Source organism: Mirounga angustirostris, unplaced genomic scaffold (genome assembly GCF_029215605.1).
Source record: "Mirounga angustirostris isolate CCGP_5_RB_7025 unplaced genomic scaffold, mMirAng1.0.hap1 SCAF_12, whole genome shotgun sequence".
NCBI classification, from domain to species: domain Eukaryota; kingdom Metazoa; phylum Chordata; class Mammalia; order Carnivora; family Phocidae; genus Mirounga; species Mirounga angustirostris.
Genome location: NW_026991720.1, coordinates 75,694,860 through 75,720,011, shown reverse-complemented (window position 1 = coordinate 75,720,011; position 25,152 = coordinate 75,694,860). Strand labels below are relative to the sequence as shown.

At 38.5% G+C, this 25,152-nt stretch overlaps 1 long non-coding RNA gene across 2 annotated transcripts in view; it reads right to left on the bottom strand.

Annotated features, from left to right (window-relative positions):
- The window catches only part of LOC123835619 (uncharacterized), a 42,026-nt gene extending 17,180 nt beyond the window's left edge, over positions 1-24,846 (bottom strand). Inside the window, exons 1-3 of one of the 2 annotated variants that reach the window (XR_010406549.1) lie at positions 18,564-24,846; positions 17,853-17,971; positions 3,816-17,126 (exon numbers count right to left, since the gene is read on the bottom strand). This is a non-coding gene — a long non-coding RNA (uncharacterized LOC123835619). Of the gene's footprint in view, positions 1-3,815; positions 17,127-17,852; positions 17,972-18,563 lie in introns of those variants that run through there. The other variant, XR_010406548.1, reaches the window with a different exon arrangement.
- Positions 24,847-25,152: the final 306 nt, after the last annotated feature.

Here is a 25,152-nt window from a genome sequence, read left to right as displayed (position 1 = left end):
GAAAACTGACCAAAATAAAATATGAGATCCTGCAAAAATAAGAAGTCACTTGTGTGCGTATTAAATATTATGTGTCATATGATTGTAGTCAGCTTTTAGAGCCATTTTTAGAATTTGCATATGCATGAGATGGGTGGGAATTGCATGAGACCCAGCCCTCTCAGTGAGGGGCAGTTGATGGTACTGGATCCATTCCAGTAGGGACAATGATGGACTTGTGCTCAGATTTATGCATGCCATTGGCAGCGTCTTCCAACATCACTGGCTGACCCAATCTTCCCAGAAGAAAGGGCCAGGCACTGGCTGTGCCCTATAACAGAGCCACCACAGTTCCTCTGTCCCTCCCAGACTAGAAGGGACCCACCGAGGCTCTGGCTCTTCCCATCAGCTCAGAGCAGAACAAGAGCTACATGGGTCCCCAGTGGAGGGGCCAAATAAACACAACTCACACACTTGGAGAAGGTTATGTATTCTAAGAGATGAAACACATAAAAAGAAACCAGCAGATAAGTTCCTTGCCCTTCTGTTTCCTCCTGCTACCCCTCACCTGTGTGCCTAACCCTATTCCCCAACTCTACTCCTCATATCAAATTGATGGTTCCATCAATCAGCCCCTAAAGCCATCCTTAAGCACCCCGAACTCACACCAACTAGAAGTGAGCTGTTAAAATGGAGCAGCTAACCTCACCTGTGGTCATGAAATATAATGGACAAGGAGGATCCCCTAGTCCTACCCCATCAAGGACCAGAGACTTCTCAGAGATTTCCCAGAAATCGGAAACAGAGTCTGCTAGATTGGCAGCGACTTCCTTGACACCTCAGAGAGTTCTTGCTACTCCCACCCATCAGGATTTGATATTTGCTGTGGACCAGTGACAGCTGGATGTTTTTTGTTTTTTGGATTTTTTTTGGTTTTGCTTTTGTTTTTGTTTTTTTACTGTCTCTCTCCAAATGGAAGCTTATTTTGCAGTTTTTTCTGGTGCTTCTTGATTACCACATATGACTATGTTGAGAACCAATAACTTGTATTTTAGTCTGTATGTCACTTGAGTCCAGGGAAACACAAGGAGACCTGATGGAGGTGAGTGAATATCACCCAGAGATCTGGACTTTGAGAAGAGAGGGAGAGGTTATATAAATGGAAAGAAAAATGTGATGTTGGGTACAAAAGAGGTGGACTATGAAAATTCACCTTTACCTGCATGATAACGGTACTTTCAGTTCCTGAATCCCTGCTTGCAATAGTTGTCATACCATTTAAAATATATACCAGTCTGGCAGGTATAAAGCAATATGTCAATGTTAATTTGGTTTGCATTTTTATGACTACTATTGTATTAGAGCATCTTTTAATATACTTAACAGCTGTTTGGCTTTGCCCTTGTGAACTGCAGACATCTATTTCTTTATCAAGTTGTCTTTTTTGTCAAATTGTAAAAGCTGAGTATTATAGTTATTAACCCTTACTTAATCCATCATCTGCTTTGCAAATATTTGTTCCAAATCTAATGATTGTCTGCAGGCATTCTTTATAGTTTATTTTGCATACAAGACTTTTAACATTTATGTTCTCAGATATGTAATTTTTAATCTAGGATTTTAATCTAGGATTTATTTACTCTAGTATTTTAATTGACATTCATATATACAAAATGTCAGAATCTAATTTTATATTCCTATAGGTGGGCAATCAGTTTTACCAGCACCAACTGTTAAATAAATCTTTTCTCCCTGAATTAAAATACTCTTGTCATATGTTACATTTTAATGTTTCCTGCTCTATATTTGGATGAACAATTTGTCTACTCCTATGCCAGTTCTATATTACTAGGGTTTTAGTGGCTTTAGATTATGTTCTGATATGTGGGATGCCCCGGTCACTATTCTTTTAGATAAATTTCCTGGCTATTTTTAAGACTTTTTTTTTTGTCTTCCAACTGAACTCTAAGGTCATTGTTGTCCAGCTCCACAAAACAAATTGAGGTTGGTATTCTAACTGTAGTTATATGAAATTTATACATTGATTTGGGAATAATTAGCTTTTTACAATTAAATCATCTCATCCAAGAACATGGTATGCCTCTCAATTTGTTCAGACCTTAATTTTATGTTGAAATTGCCATAGTGTAGAGCCTCAATTCATTTTGTTTTGTTTTTATTTTTGGTAAATTGATTGTGTAATGTCATCATAGAGACAGGCTATCTTTCCCACCTCGTCAAACTTGCTTTGACCAAAACAGGCAGGCAAAAGTGAGAAAATGTTAGCTCCAAGCCTAGGCTTCACTATGCCTTGCATGTTTCTGCTTCTTCTCTTCTACTGTTGCCATAGCCATGAAAAGAGCTTCCTCCATAGACACTGACCCTTCAACCTAAAGGCAGATCTTAGAGCAGCGCCACTCAGCCAAACCCAGCCAAGAGTGAGGGTGAAATTACCTATCAAGATGGACCATTCAGAGGTCCTATTTGCCATTCCCACTGTGTTCTTGTGAGGAAAGCAGCCCCCTGCCATCTCTGCTGTGACTTATACCATGTACATCAAAAGCAACCAAACCTGCCACTTAGAGCACAGCAGATTGGACCGGATATTCTCGTCCATGCTAAAAGCAGACATGGTAAGCTCAACATTAGGAAGAGTGAATCCGCTGAGAAACTTGCAGTGAAACTCTGCCCGATTGGGATGCTCTGCCTCAGATGGTAATGTATCAGCACACTCTGTTCCTCGTTAAGGATGAAATAATAAGCACACAGAAGTGGGTCTCACAGGCACTGTATGGTAAACAATTGCTCCCTTCTCCCTATAGCTTGCTCGCAGGCCAGTCTGGGAAGGGCTGGCCACTAGCCTCTTTGGGTTTGGTCTATGAATGTCAACAAATCTCTACACTCTAACTTTTTATTTTCCAACAACAAAAATAATAACTGGTATATTGTAGCATTTATCATAAACAAGACAAATAAGACCAAGGAAATCTGCTATTTTGTAACACTTATAGGTCTTATTTTGTGTAATCCCAATAAGCTAAGCTATTACTGTTACCCTCTTACAGATGAGGAAACTGAGTATTAGAGAGGTAAAATAACTAGGTCAGTGACATAGAGCTTGGAAGTAGAGGAACTGGGATACAAATCCAGACCTGTCTGGCTCCAAGGGTGGTCTTCTATGCTTCCCTTAGCAGTGGTTCTCAATGGGTGGTCCCCAGAACAGCAGCATCAGCATCCCCTGGGCGCTTGTTAGAAATACACGTTCCTGGGTCCCACCGAGACCTACTGAATCAGAAGCTCTTGGAATGAAGCCTAGGAATCTGTGTTTTAATCAAGCCCTCTCACCAGGATTCCAGTGCCTGCTTCAGTTTGAGAACCACTGCTCTATACCATACCACCTCTATAAAATGACTTTAAAGGAAAGAAAGAATTCTGTGAGCAGAAGTGATCCAAAAGACTTCCTGAAGAAGATGTACTGTAAGCTGAACTTCAGAGGATGGAAGAATAGAAGTGGGTGTAAAAGGAGATGGGAAAAGCTAAACCTACTCTTACCATACAATCCTGCAATTTCACTCCAAATGAGCTGGAGATTTATGTCCACACAAAAACTGGCACACGGATATGTATAGCAGCTTTATTCATGATGGCCAAAATTTGGAAGCAACCAATATGTCCTTCAGTAGGTTAATGGATAAATAAACTGTGGTACATCCAGAAAATGGAATACTGTCCAGTGCTAAAAAGAAATGAGCTATCACACCATGAAAAGTCACAGAGGAAGCTGAAATGCACACTACTAAGCAAAAGAAGCCAATTTTAAAAAGCTATTTACTTACAGTTTTATGACTCTAACCATATGACATTCTAGACGTGGGCAAAACTGTGGAGACAGTAAAAAGATCAGTGGTTGGGGGCTTGGGGGCGAAAGAAGATATTTTTAGTATTTAGTGAAAATCGTCTGTATACTACTATGATGATAGATACTTATCATTACACAATTGTCCAAACCTATAGAATGTACAACACCAAGAGTGAATCCTAATGTAAACTATGGACTTCAGATGGTTATGATGTGTCAATGGAGGTTCATTATTTATAACAACATATCACTCTGTTGGGGGATACTGATAATGGGAGAAATTATTTGTGTATGAAGGAGAATATGAGAAATTTTGGTACCTTCTTCTTAATTTTGCTAATGAACCTAAAATTGCTCTAAAATTATTTAAAATACTAAGTACCAAAAGCACTTTGCTTAGGAAAGTTCAAAGTCAAAAGAGTGATTATTTGGATGGAAAGGCCAACACCAGCTTACATAAAGGAGAAAATCATTAAAAGAGGCCATAAAGAGTTTGGAATTTGAACAGAGAGAAAGAAAGTACTATTTAGGTAGGGTTTCTCAACGTTGGCACTAGAAATGGTTTGGGAGAAATAATTATTTGTTATGGGGGGGCTGTCCTGTGTGCACTGTACCAGCATCCCTAACCTCTACCCACTAGATGCCAGAGGTACCCTCCAGCTGTGACAGCCAAAAGTCTCCAGACATTACCAAATGTCCCTGGTGAAGGGAGGCGGGAAAAGACAAGATTGCCCCTGGTTAAGAACCAGTTAAACAGCCAAGTGAAGGTAACAGCACGTGGAAAGGCATGCAGACAAATAGCGCAAGAAAAAAGAATGGTTTTGTTGAAATACAGTGTTGTAACAATTATTCATTATGAAAGGTGGAGCTGAGAAGTAATAAAGTAATGAAAGGTGGGGTTAGAAAAGTCTTCTGGGACCACAAGTCTTCAGATTTTTGGTTTAAAAGTTTGAGGTATATTCTGTGAACAAAGAGAAACTACTATAAGTCTTTGATCTGGGAGTAACAGGTTTAGAGCACTTGGATTTTCAGATAAGGTTGTTTGGAGGGATTAAAAAGACTGTTTAATGTCCTTCTTTGGTGAGAGAATTTTAAAGAATTTGTTACCTAGTTAAACCATTTACACTAAATATTTTCTTCATCAACTAAAAGGTGGTGAATGTTTTTTTGGCCAAAAGTTTATATATGTGGGGCACCTGGGTGGCTCAGTCGGTTAGGTGTCTGCCTTTGGTTCAGGTCATGATCCCGGAGTCCCAGGATGGAGTCCCACATTGGGCTCCCTGCTTAGCGGGGAGTTTGCTTCTCCCTCTGCTCTTCACCCTGCTTGTGCTCTCTCTTGCTCTCCCTCTCTCTCAAATAAAGAAATAAAATCTTTTTTAAAAAGTGTATATATGTGCATTAAATTTCATAATAAAATCTTCTCCTTAGCGGCACCTGGGAGACTCAGTCAGTTAAGTGTCCGACTTTTGATTTTGGCCCAGGGCATGATGTCAGGGTTATGAGATCAAGCCCTGGGAAGGGCTCTGTGCTTAGCAGGGAGTCTACTTAAGGTTCTCTTTGTCTTCTCGCTCTCCCTCTGTCCCTCCCTCTGCTTGTGTGTGTGCTCTCTCTCTAAAAGAAGTAAAGAAATCTTTAAAAAAAATCTTCTTCTGGGGCGCCTAGGTGGCTCAGTCAGTTAAGCATCTGCATTCAGCTCAGGTCAAGTTCCCAGGGTCCTGGGATCAAGCCCCGAATCAAATCGGGCTCCCTGCTCAGCTGGGAGCCTGCTTCTTCTTCTCCCTCTTCCTGCTGCTCCACCTGCTTGTGCGTGCTTTCTCTCTCTCTGCCAAATAAATAAACAAAATCTTTTTGAAAAACAATCTTCTTAAGAAGCTCACTTGAAGAAAAGAAAGATGGCACTGTTCGGAGCCATTTACTCCTGTTTTCTCTATCATACCATGAGCTCTGAAGGAAGTGACAATTCTCAGCTGAGAACTGGCACACATGGATACTCAATACATTTTGTTCAATGAATAAAATATTCGACAAAGGATAATGAAGTGTATCTTTATTCTAGGATTTAAGAGAAATTGATTTTGCACTCCTGCATTATCTATGTGCAGTGATTACATTTCAGGTTGTTTTGTTTGTTTGTTTGTTTGTTTGTTTTTTGTCTTTATAATCAATCTCTGGACTCAGAGCCCTCAGTACAAAATGTTCATGCCTTATTTCCCATGGCTCTCAACATATACGCCTCATGTTCCTCAAGCACTGAGATAATAATACAGTCAATACTGCTCAGTTACCTTTAGCAACAAGTACATTTTTGCCTGAATGGATGAAAGAGGATGCCCCAAATTTTGTCTTGTTAAACTGAAAACTTTCAAGAATTGGGGAAAATCAAATCATATGAAAACCAAAAATAAAACATTTTGTAGAATATAACATAACTTATTAAAACCTGAAGTGGACACAAATTCAATAAGCAGAAGGTTATAAGTGGCATCCCATTATACTCATACAATGCTGAACTAAAACGTTAAGGTTGTTAATTCTCTTCTATTAGAGATAGTCCTGTTAGTGCAGGTCACATAATAGAAATGGAATATGTATATTTTCCATGGCAGCAATACCCTTGCTGTGATTTTGATCAGCACATCTTTAGTTATACATTAATACATAAATAATGATACAATTTTGAATTTATAGAGTTTTCCCAGAATTACATGGCCAGAAAAATTATACCCAAAGTGACCCTGAGTGATAAAGATTTTCCTTTATCACAAAATGTCCTCCAACTCCCAAGAGTAACTGGGAAATAAGAAGCAACAAATAAATAAGAGGCAGATAAGGCACATGACTCAAATACAACTATGAAGTCTTAAATACTTTGCATACTTTTTTGAAAGACAGTAGAGACTTCTTTAGGAAGATGGTTATCCTTATTAATATATAAATGCACATTATGACTTCCTATAGGACATTTTAAAAGGGGGATCTAGTTCGATTGAATCCAACCTATTGGAAAAGAAGTAGTTCAAAGCTAAGATGAATAAACAAAATAAAAAGGGTAGAGATAAATATCTATACAATTTTAGATGCTTTGAGTCAGCATGCAAAGGCTATCACATCCCATGACTTAGGACAGAGAAGTCCTATTTACAGCAAATAAGAAATACACTGATCCAGGCAGTTAAGGTTTATAATCCCATCCCCTTGGGCATGGGCTGGAATAGTGACTTACTTCTAACAAAGAGAATATGGCAAAAGTGATGGCCTAATATCTGAGATTAGGTTACAGAAAGACCATGGCTTCCATCTTGGATGCTCTCTCGCATTCTCTTATACACTCGCTCTGAGGCAAGTCAGCTGACGTGTTAAGAGCAGCCCTCTGGTGATAGCTTGGAACTAGAGGTACATAGCAAAGAACTGACCAATAGCCAGCAAAGAACAGAAGCCCTCAGTCCAGCATCCCAAGAGGAACTGAATCCTGCTGACAACCACATGAGGGAACTTGGAAGTGTATCCTTCCCACTCAAGCCTGACATGAGACTGTGGCCCCATCTGACAGCTTAAGTGCAACCTCAACAGAGACTCAGAACCAGAGGCATTGAGCATCTGACTCAGAGAAATTGTGCGATAATACATGTTTGTTATTTTAAGCAACTAAGTTTTACAAGCTAAAATAGAACTCACAGCTATAGCTTAGCATTGGCTCAATGGTTGAAAGAATGTATTTTTAAAGTGTGTAACTCAGAGATTGAGCCTTAGACAAGAGATAAGATCTTGAGACCAAAGGGTAATGATGGCAGAGGAGACTGGAAAAGAAGTATCTAGGTTCTAAAGCCCTCTCAAGTAACCCAGTAAAGTGAGAATTTACTTTTAATTTTGCTTAAAATATATGCCTTTCTTTGTGAAATAAAAACATTTAGTTCTACCTTGGAACCAACTCCTCCAGACGGTACTTTAAAAAAAAAAAAAAGGCAGAGAGGGAAATGGGGAGCTATCAAAGGAAATGAAAAATGAGGGAGAAATCAGAGCTTAGCCTTTAATAGAGATAGTTCCCTGCTTGGGGTTCATCCAAAAAAAAAAAAAAGTTAAAGATCCACTATAGCACTTATTCTATATTGCAGTTACTGGTTTATCTGTCTCTGTGCATACTCTGAGAAACTTGGATAGAAATTGGGTCTTATTTATATACGTATTCCAACACAGGGTATAGAACACAGTAGGCATTCAACAATTTAGTGAATAAAGAAATCAATGAATAGGTAACTCCAGGGGATTAAGGTTCTTTATATCACAGTACCTATTGAATATATGATCACACAGTAAGGGGGTATCTCAATGTAAAAGATAACTGAAGAGTTCGTGGTTCCATGTAAATTGCTGTAAGCCCACCATACCCTAATTCTCCTGGTGATTATAACTAAAAGTCTTGCAAGAGAATACGAAGAAGCAATATCCCAGACTGAAAATAAATAAGAGCAGACATATTAGGGAAGGAAACCAAAACTTAAAGAACAACCTATGCAACAGTTTCCCAGCTTAGACTTGAGAGCAGCCCAAATTCTACTGTGCAGCACTCCTGGACATGAAAATCTCCAAGAAAAAGATTTTCTTTCTCATCACAGGAAGAGGTATTAGCCTGCCTGAGAATGTGGGAGAAATCTTTGCTTTATTTTTTTCTTTTTCTCTATCCCAGCCTTCCCCACAGCAAACCCCGGTGAAAGTTGAGGTCTTACAGGCTCCTAAAACCCAGAGACAAACGCATCTCCAGGCAGAAGATGGGGGAGGGCCTGCTCCCCACACCCCAAAGTGTAAGAGAAACCCAAGGTATTTCTCTCACATTTTTTTCTTTGTTCTTTTTTCTCTTGCTCCTGTGTCCCAGTTATGGGAAGTGCACAACAGTTGTGGAGAGGCTAAAACTCTAAAAGTAACCACAGCTTTCTAGCGAGGGGACAGGGATAAGGTACCCTTGGAAGATGGGAAATCACAGAGGAGGAAACAGAAGGAGAAACTCTCAATCTGCGTATCCCTGTGTGAACCCACACAGTCTTAGGCTCACCCGTGATATGCGCATGTGCAACAGAGACCCAAAAGAGCATAGCAAACGCTTTACAACCAAACCGCAGTAGAAAGCCCCACCCAGTTCCCAGACTGGCACAGTGGGACACACATGGGATGGGATCCAAATAGCTGTACAAACTCAAAATTGAACCACTGCCCACAGAAGACAGGATTTGTAGTTTGAACCTAACCAGGCTGTCTACTAAGACAACAATAAAATCAACATTTCTAAAGGATATTTACAGGACCCAGAGACTTGTATCATTCAAAATGTTCAAAATAAAATCCAAAATTACTAGGCATACAAAGAACCAAGGAAATCTAAACAGCTCTTAAGAGAAACAACAAATCATCAGATGGCTGGAAACAGGCAGAAAAGTTAAAGAATGTAGAGGTCTCCTGTAAACCTATAATTATGCAAATTTTAGCAGTTTCACAAACCAAGAACCATGAGATGACTAATTTTGGAAAAGAAAGCCTCTGGGCAAAAAGTAGGAATCCCTAGGAACCATCAGAACCTTGACGTGGGCTCCGGGTACACTCACGCTCCATCGATGCCCACCGTACAGACTGATGGGGGTCCGTCCTGTCTCCAGCAATCATCTTCTTGCCAACTTTGTAATCTCAGCAATGTTAGGCTTAAGTAACTCCTCGGTGCCGGTTTCTTAAACTGCAAAACGGAGATAAAATAGCGCCTGTCTTAAAGGTACTTAAAAGTACCCGTTGTGTGAATGAAAGGAGTTAAAACACGCAAAGCACTTAGAGCAGCTCCTGGGCAGACCACAGACCGGGCAGAAAAAGGAGGCAAATGGATGGCATTGCCTGAGTGCTCTTGCGCCTGGCCCTCTCCAACCACTCTGAGCTCTTCCGATGCGGAAGGCTCTGCACTAAACGCCTGACATGCTTCCCTCCCTTTAATCTTCACAAGGCCACTGTGAAATAGGTGCAATTATTATTGGTACTTTTCAGATGAGAAAATTGGATTGCCTTGCTTTATATGCGCATGTACTCACAAATATATACCACACCCAGTCAGGTCGCCATTATGTCTGACACTTATTTCTGAGTCTTTCTGACTTGCCATGTAGTATTTTACATGCCTGACACATCCACTATGTATTGATTTTATAGAATAAACCACAAAGGAAAATACCATTTGCCTTTTAAAAAATCTCTTGGGTGGGACCCCATTCTTGCTCCCATATACCACCTACCTCACCACTGATTACTTTTCCCCTTTAAATATGTTATTTTATAGACTTCCATCTGGATCTAGCTTGTTTGGCTTTGTGATGGGCACTCCATGGTACATGTGCAGAAATCTGACCAATGGGCTGTTTTCTGCTCTGGGAGTAGGAATTCTTGGAGGCAATGTGGGAACAGTTTTCAGTAGCCATTTCATGTTGTAATGACAGATATGTAGTATTAATAGATCGGACTCTCCCTGGCATTTGAAAGCAGACCTGACTCCTTTGGAATGTTTTCTTTAAAATAAGTTGATCAATTTTTCTGTACTTCATGCCAATGGCTGTGTCAGCATTGCTGATTTGGAGGCTAATTACATGATTTTCATAGCTATTCTGGGAAAACATGAACATACTGGAAATAGAATGAGGGAGGGTATGAGAGTGTTGACCTAAAAATGGAGACAAGCCAAACTGTTAATGACTTCCATGGTGCTCAGCAGAAATCATCTCTTATGGTGTCTGCTGATATAGTTAGAATCTAGGAATTACAGATTTTCAAGTTACAGATTACTTAACAAGTGGCTGTAAGAAGTCATCAAAATCCTAGAGGAGAACACAGGCAGCAACCTCTTCAACTTCCATCACAGCAACTTCTTGTTAGACTCGTCTCCAAGGGCAAGGGACACAAAAGCAAAAATGAATTATTGGGACTTCATCAAGATAAAAAGCTTTTGCACAACAAAGAAAATAGTTGACAACACCAAAAGACAACCGACAGAATGGGAGAAGATATTTGCAAATGTCTTACCAAATAAAGGGCTAGTATCCAAGATCTATAAAGAACTCATCAAATTCAACACCCAAAAAACAAATAATTCAGTCAAGAAATGGGCAGAAGACATGAACAGACATTTCTCCAAAGAAGACATACAAATGGCCAACAGACACATGAAAAAATGCTCCACATCACTCCGCATCAGAGAAATACAAATCAAAACCACAATGAGGTACCACCTCACACCAGTCAGAATGGCTAAAATAAAATATATATATACATACCATGGAATATTATTCAGCCATCAAAAAATGAAATCTTACCATTTGCCATGATGTGGATGGAACTAGAGGGTATTATGCTGAGCGAAATAAGTCAGTCAGAGAAAGACAGTTATCATATGATCTCACTCATACGTAGAATTTAAGAAACAAAACAGAGGATCATAGGGAAGGGAGGGAAAAATAAAATACGATGAAATCAGAGCACGATACAAACCATACAAGACTCTAGGAAAGAAACTGAGGGTTGCTGGTGGGGAGGTTGGAGTGGGGATGGGATGACTGGATGATGAGCTTAATGCTCATGATGTAAAGAGCACTAGGTGTTATATGCAACTGATGAATCACTGAACCCTACCTCTGAAACTAATAATACACTATATGTTAATTAACTGAATTTAAATAAAATTAAATTAAATTTTAAAAAAGTCATCTCCTCCTGTAATTAAAAAAGAAATTAAGGTCTACTTTTTAAAATAGTCATTATTCAACAATATTTTATTGACAATTTTTACCTTGGTCCCTATTTGAAGGAAGTATAGTACATCTCATATAAAAAATTACATGTAAAGACACAGTAATCTTTGGAAATCCTTCAAACTTAAGTCAGACATAGAGGTAGAAATTAGGAGAGATGAGAGCAGAATGACTCACAAGGGTTAAGGATCTTAGACCAATCATTTTATGTGGCTACTTCCCATGTCAATATTTATATACACATTAAATCAGATAAAACTATATTACATGCATTCTTAAAATAATTAAATTGTTGAATCCACTAAATGATCAGTATATATGAGAGAAAAACCTACTCAAATTGGCTTTAGCAATAAAGGAGTCTATGTGATCAAAGACTCCGTTTTCTCTCCATCTCTCCACTCTGCCTTCCATAACATAGGCTTTATCCTCGGGATCTATATAATGGCCTTCCAGGGAAGCCTCATGGTTTCCCTGCTGGTGACAGTAATACAGATACAATAAAACCAACTTTACATATTATACCTGAACATTTAGGACAAAAAAGATGTCTTCTCTGCCATTTTCCACAATTGAATGTGTTTTCTTTACCTTTCTTTTAACGAGATAGCTCAGCAAGTGCCACCTTAGACATCATTGTTCTGATCTGGTTATGCACCCGTGTCTGAAACAATCACTGTGTTTAGAAGGATGGGATGCACAGATTGGCTTAAGTCAGCATGGCTCACATGTTCCAGAACACATGTGTGATGTACCCAGCTCTTCATTCACGAACCTCCAGATTTCCATTAGCAGACTCTTTTCCTCTTTCCCCAATCTTTAGCAACCTTTGGGGGAATTTTAAGGACATTCTGACAATGGTCTTCCATTAGGACCAACACCACCCTTTTAAAAGATTTTTATAACATTAGACCTCAAAAGGGAAGAGTTTGATAATTCAAGCTCCACTCTCCCAGGAAGTGTCTCTTCTCACATATGAATCACTCATCTTGGGGGCCGGCCCTTCATCCCATGGGACCATGGGAGAGATTGTCCTTGTAAGGCCATATTTCCTCCAAAGAAATAGCTTCCTATTGGCTTATCTTTGTATAACTTTTAGTCTGGACAAAAGGTAAGGAGCTATATTTCTTGATCCACAGAAAGTCAGGCATGTTCACTTTTAACTTTCTGATCAGTATAACAAATAAAAAAAAAGAAAGAAACATGGGCAAATCACAAGCAGACAGCTAAATAAATTTCGTTAAGTGAACATACGTTATAACCAACATCCAAATCAAGATATAGCACATGACCACCAGCCCAGAAGTCTCCCCTCAAGCCCCTTTCAGTCACTTAACCCCTACCCACCAAGACTAACCAGTATCCTATCTTCTAACACCAGAGATTGATTTTGCCTCTCTTGACTTTATTTAAATGAAATCACATAGTATCTACTCTTTTCTGCCCAGGCTCTATAGCTCAGCATTGTTATTTTATGTGGTTATAGTTCCTTTCATTCTTACATACATATTGTGAGAAAGAAAAGTGAATGGTGAATTTATCATTTCACTCAGAAAAAGAAACAAGATGGATTTTCAAGTTATAAAAACTTCTTTCAAAGATGTGGCATGAGGTTTGATTCCAGAGCCCCAAAAGACTTCCAGGTAGCCAAATGGTAATGAGGATACCCACTCTGATTGAACCCTGACAAAAATAACATTTAGAAGTGCAGCCACATACTGTACTAAGTGTTTTGTATGGATTATTTAATCCCCACAACTTCATGATGCTTTATATTTAGTAGATGAAAATATTGAGGTCTTATGTTATGAAACTTGTCTAAGGTCACAGAGGTAGTCCTATTACAACAGTGCAAGATTCTGGATATGAATCCAGTGTCTCTGACGCTCATATTCTTAGCCACTAAGCCATGTTCTCCCCTGAGACACCAAATGAAATAATTCACATTATTCAATGTAATGTGCATATCTACCTCCAGTACACTATAAATACTACTTCACATCAATAATAGTAATAAAAGTATTTTAGATGACTTCCCCCTACTGTAAAAAATAATGCCTATAAGTTCAAGGATGATATTTGATTAAATTGATCAACATGTTAAGGAATTTATAGACTTGGGTTGCAGCCTATAGTGGGCACTTCCTCCTTCTTTCTCCTCTTATAGAACCACAATTTTCATTCCAGTATCTTAGCTCTCTCATTCATTCCATATGTTTCATGCATATACACTGATGGGTTTAAGCCAAACAGCACACCCCATCACCTGGTCACAGTAATTAATTCAGGGAAGGGCCCATGATGCAATTCACATCAATGAAAAAAGAGAGGTTTGCTGGAAGCTTTAGGGAAGAGAGCATCCTTACTTCCCTGTTGAAGCTACTTGAAGAGATACTTTGAATTTTTCTGATTAGTGGGATGTGTGGATGGGAAGCCTAGAACTGCAGCTGTTTTTCTATCATAAGGGAAGTCAGCCCGAGGATGAAACCAAGACACAGAGGAAGGAAAAGCCAAGAGAATCACTGATGAATGAAGAAGCCTTGATAAAACCATGTCCAGAGAGGTACCTGGGTGGCTCAGTTGGTTAAGCATCGACCCTTGATTTCAGCTCAGGTCATGATCTCAGGGTCGTGAGATCTAGTTCAGTGTCGGGCTCCTCGCTGGGCATGGAGCCTGCTTAAGATTCTCTCTCTGCCCTTCCCCCTGACTCTCTCTCTAAAAAAACAAAAACAAAAACAAAAAACCACGTGTGGAGTCCCCCCTCAACAGTACATAACAAAGTCTCAAGACCACACTACCATAGCTATATGATGAATCTACTCAACACCTGTAGTTGTATCTTGAACCATTATCCAACTAACTGCCCTGCTAGAAAACTAGCACTCTCCATTTCTTCTGTAATCTTCTTTAAAACATACTTACTAAGACCCTTGTCACACTATGTAATCATTGCTAATACTCTCCTCCTTTATGCCCACACACTTCTTTTCCCATCAGTTGAATTATGTTGCCACCAAGTCAGTCAGGTTTGCTCAAACCTGTTTATTCCAGTTGAGCTTATTACTGTAAATACATAACTCAGATGAATATCACAAAAATCAATTAAATATAAATGAAAAAGGCAAAGTTGTTTTAACAAAAATGAAGTTAAATATTTTAGAAATGCTAAGTAATAGAATTATACTCCTCATTCACTTTAGTGACTCAGTAAAGGTGAAACTCTAACAACTATTGTCTTTGAATTACAAGTTGAACAGACACTCCAAAAGACAGGTGAACAAATCTTAAAAACAGAGGAGCTTTCTCACAGTTCACTTCAGAAGTATTTTCAAGTTTCCATCCCATTTTCAGGAAACAAAACTGAGAATCACAAGAGATAACTATTGTGTGTATACATCATGTATGTATGAAAGAGATTATAGAACTCCAATCACGAGACCCATGTGGGAAAAAAAAAAGCCATGACTCTATTCCAAAAACTTGACAAAAGTATACATATTTATGTTTTAAGTTTGAATTACACATTTACTATATTAATTTTTATAGATTCCCTGAAAAAAAGGAAAAGAAAAAATTTAAGAAAAAATTCTAGGTTTTAGCCACATTGTTGATTAGCCAACCAACTATACCCATCCCAGCAGTGTCAGGTAAATACCTTGGGTCCAAAATGAAATGTGGAAATCAAGTGTGGATTACCACAAATAAATCCAAGTTTATACTGAAAACGGGGATTGCTTATGGAGTCATACTGTCTTTTATTATCTTATACGCCTAAGAACTGCAACAATGTCTTTCTCATGATAGGTGATCAAAATATTCTTGTTAAATATTTTTCCTGGAAGTATTCTATTTTTATGGAAGACTATCATTTCAGCGGGGGTACTGCTAAATGATTGTAAGGATAAATCATTCCTTACTATCATACTCTTAGGGGTCTGAGATTATTCCTTACCACTTTTTCAAAAAACTAAAGAACAAGATAAAGTCAACAAAAATATATCCTAGTCATTCACTTGTTCATTGTATTCAGCCTCTTTTTTAGTCTTTTGTCTTGCCCAGATAGACTCTTTCTAATGGGCTAATTATTCTAATATGCTAAATATTCTAATTTCAGTTAATTGTCTCACTTGATATTGAACTAGTAAACAGCTACAGATTGATTTGTCTGTATTTCCAGGAAAGTCCCATTTAATTTATTTTTATTTTACTCTGAAAGGTAAGGGTACATAAAGATAATGCTACACTTACTGCTATATAAAAATTACTGAAATAAAATGCTTTTTCTTTATTGTTTTTATCATCTATTTTACTTATTTTTTTCCAGTTAATTTTGTCCATTAGTTAAATGCTTGAGTTAAAATTTAAAGTTCTGCAATAGATAATTTTCAAAGTACCTAACATAATTGAATATGAATGAAATGCCATACCCTTATGAGTGATAGTACACAATGCATGCGTCTGGGGGCTGACCAGAAAGTGCAGTGGGCAGGCCCTAGTCCAATTTCTACCCTAGTGAGCTTTCTTGATCCTAGTGTAACAAAAATAATTTGTGACAATTTGTTACCACTGAATGACTGCTACTTGACATGGAAAGTTTAACTTTCTCAACATTAACAAAATTAGAAGTCTATCTGTTCTTGCAGTCATCCCACATGGATTTCTTTCTCATGCTGATGTTTGAGAGTATCACTTAACTCATTTCTGACAATAAGTGTATTCTCCCATGTGAGTTGGAATGTGATCCTTTCAAATATCCAAATAATAATCACCAATGATTTAATCCATCAAATACTTTATTTTACACTTAGATTATGGGAAATAGAAGCCTACACAATTTAATCATAGTCATAAAATGTCATTGAATAGTACAGCAACATAGCCAAGCTAATTACTTCGGCAATCTTTCTAGAAACAGTATGGATTATGACACCGAAGAGAGTGGGTGGTAATCCACATCACAGTCATTAAAACCATTACACATGTTGATTCAGATGTTTCCATGGAGAAAGGCTGAGATAAAAGGTAATTACCCAGGTTTCTCTTATCAACATAGAGTCAGAAATTTAGCAAAATTCGGGGGAGGTTCCCAAAATAAATAAATAAACACATTAATTTCCTACTTTCTCATCTAACTTTGTGAGAGAAAATCCAACCCCCAAACGTAAAGAGGAACTAGTAGAGATCCTTGTTCAGATTAACACTTTTAATATCAAGTGGAACATTAAACTTTAGGATCTGTTGGGCTAGACAAACTGTGGTATCGTCAGACCCAGCTCCTTTTACAAGGAAAAAGAAAAAAGAAAGAAGAAGAGCAATTTCAGGCAAACTGGCATCTGAGCTTTTTTCCTAAAGTAAATAAATAAATATAATTACATTAAAATAAATATAAAAAAGAAACAGAATTTTCAAAGCTCACCTGTTAGGAAATTCTTTCTTTCATCTAATTTCCTGTGTGAGGGTCATAATATCCCTCTGTTTCCTGCTGATACTTTCACCGCAAAATGGAAGCAGGAAGGAGACTGTGAAAGTACATAGGTATTAATATGCCAGTAATTGACACACTTGATTAATCTGAGTTACATAGGCTAGAATGTGCTCACATGCATGGCAGTGGTGGGAGGAAAGATGACTAGGGAAGAGGGGCGAGCTACACATTTCAGCTCCTAGCAGGCTGGCATTACCTTGATAAATCCCTCACAGGCTTGGCTCAAGAGCCTCGAAAGCTCATAAACCTGATGTCTCAATCACCATGCAGCATCCCACTAATCCAGCTCACAAAGACTGATATGTAAACTCAATTTCAAGTATATTAATTTGCAAAGAAACGTGTTCACTGCCACTCGTTGCTACAGTCCATGCATTCTTTACCCACAGGATCACTGTACGGGCAGCTAGACTATAATCAAAAGGTTTCTTGGGGATCATAACCTTGGAATGAGTAGTGTCAGTTCTATGCTCCCTCTGGGTCAAGGTCTCTTGTCCCTAGGTATAGTCAATCTTTGCCCCTGTGATCTTTCTTTTTCTGAAATCTCAGGGCTAGCCAAGGCCCCACACCATCTGCCTGACACTATTTTCTTTAGCTACTAAATATACTCAATCAGGTTACAGTTCAATGTCACCTGCTGAGCAAACAATTCCTTCCCTTTAGAGAAGATTTTGCTATTCTGTCCTGTGATCCTTTTAAACTTTTAATTCTCAACAGACAATCTAATGTCTGACTGAGGAGGAAAGAATTTCACCTTCACCTTCAAATATTCACAACACAGAGTAATCTTGAATTTTAAAAATTCCTCTTTAGTTAGCCTTTCTTCACATGTCTCCAAAGTGTCATCTGGGCAAAAGACTGTTTCAAGCAGGAGTGCATCTGTGAGGAAAGGGGAGGTAACAGAGAAGCGTTAGTACTCGGATATTTGGATATGGGAATACCAGTTTATTTTAGCCATAGTCAGTTCCCAGACCAACCTGTCAGAAGCTCAAAAACATATCTAAAATGAAAGTAAGGATGAGAAAACCAAGATCAGTCAGAAACTAGAGAAGCAAACAGAAATCACAGTTCAGGAACAGTGAACCCCAGAAGATAGGGTCAGGCAGAAAATGGGTGCAGGTGGGACACAAAGGGTCAGAATAGAACCGGGGCTGCCTCATTGGACATCCCAGAGGGCACCTTTCATACCCCTGTCTGTTATAAATGCTGCCTGCTACACTTTGGCCACACACATGTGCAGCATCTTCAGAGACTCTGGATCCCAGATCTCAGGAACAAGGAGAGCAAAGGGAACGGAAATGGAAGGGCAAAGCAGGCAGGACAGAAGATGTGAGGCCTCTGCACTAACAGTACTTAAAAAAATTAAAATGCTCTGTCTTAGTTAGAGAGGTTTCTATAGTTCTGGCAAGGTAGGAAACACATTCTTTAAGTAGGACTGGTCTACGACAGCAAATTCAAACAAGCTACACACCCTGTTGAAGTAGGGAGGGGTGGGTGGGGAAGATGGCAAATCCCAAGAAGTGTTGTTTCCAAGTTGCACACTTGAAGGATGATGTTTCCAAACTTATATTCCAATACAGCCAGATACACCACTGAAAAAAAGCTTGGGTGGCCAAGAAATATTTGCGAAATGAGTAGAGTGCATTCCCCTGGTGGGAATTTACAATTCTCAATAATTTATAACAATTCACATATAAAAGGTTAATCTGGTTTTTTTGAATATGGAATTTCTTCCTGTGACAAGAACATTCTGTGGAACATGCTTTAGGAACAGGCAATTACTGTCATATGAAATACTATTTAATTCTCCCTCAGGATTGATAGTACATTTAGGTTGAGAAATAATGTACTCCTAACCAAACAAGATGAGGGAAAAAGAGATCAGGGGAAGTATAGTGGTTAGGGAATGGCTTAGGCTGCTCGAACTGAGGCTCAACTATAATGACTTAAACCCATTAGGCTCTCAATCTCTCTCACAAACACACACACACACACACACACACACATTCTGGAACTACACAGTCTACTAATGCTATGTGGTCCTACAAAGTCATGAAGGACTTAAACTCTATCTTTTTATTTTGCCATTCTTAACTCATGGCTTCCATGCTCAAACTTACATAACAGTTGCCAAGAAAGATAAGGCATAAAATCCTCTCTACAAAGCCTAATCAGCCCACCACTATTTTTTTTAATTGAGTTAAAATTTACATACAATGAAATGCACAAATTTTACATGTACAGTCCAATGGGCATACTGTAGAACCAACATCCCAAAGAAGAGATAGAATATTTCCATAATGGCAACAAATTACTTTGAGTTCCCACTCAATTCCATTCTCTAGAGGCAGCACTGTTCTGGTCAATTGCTATAGGTTAGCTTTGCATGTTCTTGAACTTCATATAAATGGATTCATGCAGAGTATTCTTGTTTGTATCTAGATTCTTTCATTCAACATAATGATTTTGAGATTTATCCATGTGACAGCATGTATCATTTGTTCTTTCTTTCTCTTTTTAAAAAAAATGTTTGCTATGCAGTATTTTATTGTATGAATACACCACAATTTTCATGCACTTTCCTGTTGGGAGATATTTGTACTATTTCCAGCTTTGAACTTTTATAAATAAAGCTGCATAACTATTGTTGTACAAGTCTCTTTCTGAAGACATGTATAAATTTCTATCCACTGAGAGACCTGGAAACAGCAACATTCCAATAGTTATAACCACACCTAGTACCCATTTCTTGATTTCTAAATACTATCCTGCACTAAAATATCACTGTAGGAAATATACACAAAAGTAATCATGGGTGATGGTATATCACATTAGCAACTTACTCTCAAATGGCTTAGGAAAAAAAAGTTGATTATACCGTACTGCCAACTATTCTGTAAGTTTGAGATTGCTTCTATTTTGAATAAAAAATAAAACCAGGGAGAAGACCTACATACACAGATTGTATTTAAGTTTTTCAGAATGCCACGAATAAAGAAAGTTTCTAGGGGCGCCTGGGTGGCTCAGTCGTTAAGCGTCTGCCTTCGGCTCAGGTCATGATCCCAGGGTCCTGGGATCGAGCCCTGCATCGGGCTTCCTGCTCGGCGGGAGGCCTGCTTCTCCCTCTCCCACTCCCCCTGCTTGTGTTCCCTCTCTCGCTGTCTCTCTCTCTGTCAAATAAATAAATAAAATCTTAAAAAAAAAAAAAAGAAAGTTTCTAGTGCAAATTAACCTGCCCAAGGACAGGTAAGAGTAAATGACAGAAGATAACATTAAATAAGAGATGCAAACTTCTGGCCCAGATGTATAAAGATTGTTCCCTGCAGGAGACAACTATTACGTTATTTTGGGTCACTTTAAATTGTCCAGTCTTCATCTCAAAAATTTCAGATGTTTCTGTCTTCAAAGTTGAGTTTAGATCCAGTTTCTGATTCTATTCTCATTGTGCTGCTCAAAGAAGGCACATAGAGATCTTTGATCTCTTTGGGTATAGGTCATCTAAATCCAGTTCTTCAGTGCTGGTGGGGAGAAGCAGGGGAAAATAACAGATGAAAAGTAAGGAAGGTTATTCTTTTTCTTCAATGTAATTCTGTCTCTGCTTTTCAGAACATTCTTCCTACCTTCCATTTCTTCCCCCGTGAAAACCCAAAGTGACACATGTACCAAAATATTTTGGGAATGTAGACTATGGTGGAAGAAAGAGAGAACCATCATAATTCCTTCTCCCCAACCTAAGAAAGTATAATGACATAGCCCATATATTATTATATAACTTTTTCACCTATTGTAAGAAGTTATTCGCATTATGACTTTTCACGTGAATATTTTTTTTAATTTTATTTTATTATGTTATGTTAGTCACCATATAATACATCATTAGTTTTTGATGTGGTGATCCACAATTCATTGTTTTCATATTACACCCAGTGCTCCATGCGGTATACCCATCACCGGGCAAACACATCCCCCCACCCCCTCCCCTCTAAAACCCTCAGTCTGTTTCTCAGAGTCCATAGTCTCTCATGGTTCATCTCCCCCTCCGATTCCCGCCCCCCTTCATTTTTCCCTTCCTTCTCCTAATGTCCTCCATGCTATTCCTTATGTTCCACAAATAAGTGAAAGTTGGGTATTCATCCTTTCTGATGGCTGAGTAATATTCCATTGTATATATGGACCACATCTTCTCTACCCATTTGTCTATCGAAGATTTAAAGTACCAGCGTTCCCAGTACTCTCTGATGCATTATGCGAGATCATGGTTCTAATTTAATATCCTTCCATTTTTGTCAACAGCTCATCTAAGTACTGATAGCTCAAACAGGCAGCATATGCTCTTCATTCATTCTTGTCCTAAATAATTATTTGAGCAAACAATTATTAGTTGCTAATTTACCATTTGTCAAAAGATATTTTTATTCATTCATTTAACTATCAAATCCCTTGTTTGGGGCTCATACTGAGATACTGCAACATGGGATAAGTACCCTTTGGATTCATGAAGCTGTATCTCCATCTTTCTCCCTCCCTCTTTCATAGTCCTCTACCTCTGCCAGACACTTTATTATCTCCTCCTATTGCATTCTACTGCATCCCTGTTCAACTGTAAAAACTCTCTGCACCTTCAAACTTTTCTAGAAGTATTTTTTGTTTTTTGTTTTTTTTGTTTTTTTTTTTTAAAGATTTTATTTATTTATTTGAGAGAGAGACTGAGATAGAGAGAGCATGAGAGGGGGGAGGGTCAGAGGGACAAGCAGACTCCCTGCTCAGCAGGGAGCCCGATGCGGGACTCGATCCCAGGACTCCAGGATCATGACCTGAGCCGAAGGCAGTCGCTTAACCAACTGAGCCACCCAGGCGCCCCGTATTTTTTGGTTATAATAACATAGTCAACATCTGGGTTTTCCCTGATGATGTCTTCAACCTTGAAATCTGCTATAACAGAATAATTCTTCTTATTCTCTCCAACTCAAAAGAAAAAGGGCTAAGTCTTAACTTATTGCCCACCACCCTTCAGTTGTCCTCATGCAAACTTCCCTTTTTGCCTTCCATGCCTTATGCAATCTGCTTCTGATACTTGTGCAGCCTAGGCAACATCAGCCTATGTAGATAGGGGCATGCCAACTGAAATAGCTCCTAGTCATCAAAGCTGAAACAATTTGAGCAAGAAAATAAAGATTAGTATTAAATTATAACCCAAAGTATATAATAAATGCTCATGATTGTTAAGAAAACAATCCCATTTACAACTACACCAAAAAATAATAAAATATCTAAGACTAAACTTAATCAAAGAGGTGAAAGACCTATACTCTGAAAACTATAAAACACTGAACAAAGAAATTCAAGATGACACAAAGAAATGGAAAGACATCCCATGCTCACGGGTTGGAAGAAGAAATATTGTTAAAATGTCTATACTGCCCAAAGCAATCTACACATTTAATGCAATCCTTATTAAAATACCAACAGTGGGGTGCCTGGGTGGCTCAGATAGTTGAGCGTCTGCCTGTGGCTTGAGTCATGATCCCAGGGTCCTGGGATTGAGCCCCACATTGGGCTCTTGGCTCAGCGGGGAGCCTGCTTCTCCCTCTCCCTCTGCCTCTCCCCCTGCTCATGTTCTCTCTCTCTGTATCTCTCTCCCTCAAATGAATAAATAAAATCTTTTAAAAAAATACCAACAACATTTTTCACAGAACTAGAACAAACAATCCTAAAATTTGTATGGAAACACAAAAGACCCCAAATAGCCAGAACAATCTTGAAAAAGAAAAACAAAACGGGAGGTATCACAATTCCAGTCTTCAAGTTCTATTACAAAGCTATAGCAATCAAAACAGCCTGGTATGGGCATAAAAATAGACACATGGATCAATAGAACAGAATAGAAAACCCAGAAATAAGCCCACAATTATATGGTCAATTAATCTTTGACAAAGGAGGAATGAATATCCAGTGGGAAAAAGACAGTGTCTTTAACAAACAGTATTGGGAAAACTGGACAGCCACATGCAAAAGAATGAAACTGGACCACTTTCTTTCACCATACACAAAAATAAACTCAAAGGGGATGAAAGACCTAACTGTGAGACCTGAAACCATAGAAAAGAGCACGGGCAGTGATGTCTCAGACATCGGCCAAAGCAACATTTTTCTAGATATGTCTCCTCAGGCAAGGGAAATAAAAGCAAAAGTAAACTATTGGGACTACATCAAAACACAAATTTCTGCACAGTGAAGGAAACAATCAACACAACTAAAAGGGAACCTACTGAATGGGAGAAGATATTTGCATATGATATATCCAATAAAGGGTTAGTATCCAAAATATATAAAGAACTGGTACAACTCAACACCCAAAAAACCAACAATCCAATTAAAAAATGGGCAGAAGACATGAACAGATATTTCTCCAAAGAAGACACACAGATGGTCAACATACATGAAAAGATGTTCATCATCACTTACCATCAGGGAAATGCAAATCAAAACGCCAAGGAGATATATCACCTCACAGCCGTCAGAATGGCTAAAATCATCAACACAAGAGACAACAGTGTTGGTGAAGATGTGGAGGAAAAGGAACCCTGATGCACTCTTAATGGGAAAGCAAACTGGTGCAGCCACTCTGGCAAAAACGATGGGAGTTTCTTCAGAAAATTAAAAATAGAACTACCCTATCATCTAATAATCATACTGTTGGGTATTTACCCAACAAATACAAAGACACTAATTCAAAGGGATACATGCATCCCTCTGTTTATTGCAGCATTATTTATAACAGCCAAACTACGGAAGCAGCCTAAGTGTCCGTCGATAGATGAATGGATAAAGAAGATGTGATATATATCCCACTGTAGATATATAATTCAGCCGTAAGAAAGAATGAACTCTTGCCATTTGCAACAACATGGATGGAGCTAGAGAATATAATGCTAAGTGAAATGAGTCAGTCAGAGAAAGACAAATACCATATGATTTCATTCATATATGGAATTTAAGAAACAAATGAGCAAAGGAAAAGAAAGAAGAGAGAGAAACAAACCAAGAAAAAGACTCTTAACTATAGGGAACAGATAACCATCTGTTAACCAGCTGTTAACCTACCTCCCCTTTACCAGAGGGGAGATAGGTGGCGGCATGGGTGAAATAAGGGATCGAGATTACAGAATGCACTTATTATGATGAAATAAAATAAGATAAAATTATAAAAAGGAAATCTACATACAGTATGTATTAGCTAATAAAAACATATCAATATTGGTTCATTAATTTTAACAAATATACCATATTAATATAAGATGTTATTAACAAGGGATACTGGGTATGGGACATATGGGGACTCTGTATCATCTTCATTTTTCTACAAATCTAAAACTGTTCTAAAAAATAAAGACGATTTTCAAAAATACAGTTTTTGGCTACATCTAGGGTTGATCTCTTAAGTCTGTGCCCTTCCTTCCTCACTGTCTACCAATTAAAAAGTCCAAATTTCTTAGCTTAGTATCCAAGGTCCTAGCAGATTGCAAAATACTGTCCCCTGATAATTTACAATTCTTCCTATCAAGAAGTGAAATCTTTTCCTCTAATTCATATATGGGCTCCGTTAGTGACTTACTAATGTGAAACAATTGGAGGCTTAGAAAGTGCTTGAGCTTTGGGTCTTGCCTTCTTTGCTGCTCTTGGGACATGGCTTCTAGATGAACAAGCCCAAGACAGACAGCTGATGTGACAACATGGAGAACTGAGCCACAGCCACCATCAACCTATCAACTAGACATGTGAATGAGGCCATCCCAGCTGATCTTCCAGCTGACTTCAGCTGCATGAGTAAACCCAAGGAAAACAGCTGAAAAACTAACCAGCTGCTGCCAGCCCCAATTGCAGACCCATTAAGTAGTGAGTAAATAATTGTTTTAACGCACTAAAAGTTGTTTTTTTTTTTGAGGGGGGGATGTTGTTGTTACATGACAAAGCAACAAAGATGAACTGATGCATGCCTCCATTAACTTAACCCAGCCAAGTCACATGTCCAGCTTTGCTTTCCGAATTCCCCTATGCGC